Here is a 4,371-nt window from a genome sequence, read left to right as displayed (position 1 = left end):
ATAAAATTGAAATTACCTTTGTTTTTAAAGCCTCGATTCTTAAAATCAAAAGATAGATTTAATTATGATTTGAATCATTATGAAAATTATATTTTTTATGTATCTAATTTGACGATAATATAAATAAAAATCAAATATTTTTTGACAAATTGAAATAAAAAGCTATAAATATAATAATACCCTATTGTAATCTTTCTTCGAATTTGAATGTTGAAAAATACAACATAAGTATTTTAATTATAAATTATGAAATTTTCGAAAATAAAAATATCATTATAATAGAATTGATATTATTTTTAATATTTCAATTCGGCTGTAAGTAGTTAAATTTTCTATATAATCAAACTATAGAATTATATGTTCAAAATTTCTCACAGATGTCTTATTAATTTACTATTGCTAGAAAGATAACCGTTTTCGGGTTATAATCACTGCATTATATCGTATTTACTTACACTTGAAATATATAAAATTTTAAGCCATATTATTAATTTTTGATCTAATATGTAAACTAAAAAATTTAGAAAAATTAAATCTGTATATTTATCTATCTATATTTATTTAAAAAACACTCGAAATATATTGAATTAAAGTAAGATAGGATTTTTTAAGACTAATATTGAAAAGATATATTTTTTTATTTTAAATCGCATTTAAAAAAATTATAAAAAGCATCAAATAGTTAGAATATCGAAAATAGTAAATTTGGGAGCTTTATTTACTTTAGTTTCAATTTTCATTCCCATTTAAATCAAAAAAATTTATTTATAATGTTGATTATTCTTCTATAAAAGATAACAAAATTATTTTTATAAATATCAATTATTTTTTATTTGGCATTATTAAATTGACCCTTTTTCATATTTTGATTAATCAAATCTATCATATGTATTCATGAACCCTGGGAGTGATAAAAAATAATTCATTTATTATGTATATTTGCCCATACGTCATAACTTGGATAAGGTGGAGACAAGGTATCATAAAAAGTACCTGGAGGAACTCGAAGCCAAGAAATAGACAGAGGCATATATACAAACCTTTGCATTTTGAAAGACCTAAATTAATAGGTCTCTAAAGGGGGAAAGTATAGAAGAAGAATTCATAGAAAATAAGAGAAGATAGCTTAAACTATAAATACACCGTGCACACGGGAAATAAAGCGAATTGTGCTCGAGCACAAGAACTAAAATTTTAACCATAAATTTACCTCTAAGATTAAATATAATTTAGATTTAGTATAATAAATAGTAATTTATTCAAGCTATGGTTCTAAATATATTACGAAAATATCATTTCGAATTCCTTGATCTTATAATAATTTTGCTACAAACATCCTGGGATAGATATGTTTAATAATTTTCAAAACCTTTTTTTAATAATAACTACATAGATTACAATAATATAAATTGTTTCTCATATATAGTGGTTTATTAAATTTAAACTTGGATTTATAGCATGAATAACCTTTTTAAAATGTTTTATCGCAATTTATGTGTATTGAATATATGCAGAATTCACAGTTAAATATAAATCGTGAATTAATAAAGACTGAATCATTTTTTTTTACTTGTGAAGGCATATTCTTACCCTAAAGTCAATTTTGGTGATTTTTTATTAAATTTCATTTCCAATGTATGGATTAAGTTAAGAAACATAACAGGCTATTAAAAAAAATTAAAATTTAAAATTTCTAAAAAGTTCATAATCAAAACAAAGTCTGCATATTTTTCATTTGTAGAGCACTCAAATCTTTCTGATATAAAGATGAAGAATTTAAACTCTATCTTAAAGTAAATCACCATAAAAGAATACCATATTGCAATACATTACACCATTTTCCAAATACAATATGATTAAATTATAAATTATCTGAATTATATTAGATTTATTCTTCTTTATTTACTCAATATTTATTTCGAGTAATATTTCGAAAGACATCAGTTTTATCCACCTATATTTTCCTTCGATACATTGTTGTCTTTTATGCTGTTATACTTTCAATTATTTGCAATTTTTTATAATAAAACTTAACATGACGCTTTTTTTTAAAATCATAAATATCAAATCGATATAATTTACCAAAAAAATTTATTCATGTGTGAAATTTTAATTATTAAGACGGATTATCAATAAATCATTGTTATAAGCATAATCAAGATAAAAAAATATACTTGCGATCAATTTTTTCTTTTTAATATAAGCTAGAGATGTTTATAGATAAAATTACAGACTTAGAAATAAAAAAACACAAAACTTTTAATATTTCTATGCAAATTTTAAGAAACCATATTCATATAAATAAATATTTTTTAATAGCATATACATTCGGGATAACATACCAAAAACAATATAATAATAAAATATAAAAGTTTAGTGAATCCTGGTATTTTAAATTCAAAAATATGTGGGTTTTGATGAAATATTTATGCACTTTGAGTGGCAATTTAGGTTATACCAGCGCTCGTAAAGCCTTAAATTTCTATTGAAATTTTTTTTAATTATAAATCTTATTCTAGATTATGATTTGGATATGGTTTTTAAAAAAATTTGATCCTAGTATCTGGTTATTTAAAAGCCATGTTTCAGCTAGATATAGTGAGCGAAAAATAAAAAAGATAAAGCTGCCATGTTAAAATTATTGGTCTTGAACATTTAAATATCTATTTATTATGAATATCTCATAAAAATAAAACTTTTGCACATTTAAGCACTATTTGTTCGAAAAAAAATCATTTTTAACGGTAAATTAATCATGCAAAAATATTGGTTCTAACTACAATGCAACATTTAAAAAATGAAAAATATATTTTTAAGAAACTAAAATTATATAAATGTAAAACATTAAAATTTTTTCTATTTTTATCTTTTAGCATATTAATATTCATTTACGCAATTTATCAAGGTGCTGATACTATTATATAATATCAGAATCATGTACTTCTAATATATCAATATACTAAATCAAATAAAAGCCACTTAATGTTAAGATAAAGTATAATATATAAGAGCCATAACTCGAATAGATTATAACTAGTTCTAAAATACATTTTGTTTATAAATATTATGAAATAGCACAAAGATCCTATTTTAATTATATACTTGATATTATTGATTTTATATATTATGACTTATAATGATGAAAAAACTGTGACATTAAATATACTATATATTTTAGCTAAAAACCAATGGCTTTCAATTTTCTTATATATTACCTGTTAGCTTGGTAATATTTTATTCAAGCTATATGATATAAAATTATAATTGTATAAGTAAACGACAAGATCAATAAAATTATAATGTGCGAAATATTTCATTAAGAATAGCCTAAACTGCAGTAAACTGTCTTAAAATAGTATCTAAACATTATTTTTGGCGATAAAAATCAAATTAAGCCGCATATCACCTAAAAATTTATTTTTTCTTATTTATTAAATGCCAAAAATTAATTATATCATTATAATCTTTTATTGATTTTATAATACAAAATTTTGTTTTTTTTATTGTTCTTATGTAGTTTTAACAGCAAATCATACGACTGTTCGATAGAGTTACAACGTCGTTAGACAGAATAATATGACGCCGAGAATTATTAATATAAAAAGTATTATAATATATGTTAAATATAAAATTTGAACGTTAAAACTTAAATAAAAAAAAAATTCCAAGCCTGGATTACGGATACTCATACATTTTTAACTGAATATATGCAGTTTTAAGTTTACTGTATGATAATTCAATTTATATGCTCATGGTTTTTTTCCTTTTTTGCCTCTGCAAAAAATAATTTTCTTTACTTCGTTATAAAAAATTATCTGCTATCTGTAAAAGTATAAAAACATTTGTAAGCTGTTCTAATATCACTTTACTATTTGATAGCATGTATCATAATATGTATTTTTGTATCTAAAAGTAGGTTAAAGATTCGTTTTTTACTCTTATTTTACAATTCAGTGGTTTTATTGGAAAAATATAATTTCGAGGTTTAAATCTTGCTTAAAAGAAAAAAATCTAATATAGAAAATAAATTTGTACTGGGAATAAATTGGGGATGAGTAGATTTTTGGTTATAGTATTTATTAGTAGTTCATAGTATTCTATTTGTATAAATAAAAACTTATACATATCTTCAAGTAAATTTTATAAGAATTTTTCCATCTTGTCTAATCGCACTAATACAAAAAAAACTTGTCGGAATTAGTAATAATATTTTTTTGGAAGCGATATTTAAGAATGCAAAAAATAAGTTTAATGTTAAATGAAAGAAAAGCAAAGTAATTTATACATAATAATACTAAAGCTGAAATTTTATTCAAATGGTGACAATATGTTTAAAGACCTTTCAAATATAATAAATTTTTAAAAAGCTTT

Source organism: Rhyacophila brunnea, unplaced genomic scaffold (genome assembly GCF_057557595.1).
Source record: "Rhyacophila brunnea isolate RB1 unplaced genomic scaffold, BYU_Rbru_1.0 scaffold_34, whole genome shotgun sequence".
Classification (NCBI taxonomy): Eukaryota; Metazoa; Arthropoda; class Insecta; order Trichoptera; family Rhyacophilidae; genus Rhyacophila; species Rhyacophila brunnea.
This window is presented reverse-complemented; position numbering follows the sequence as displayed.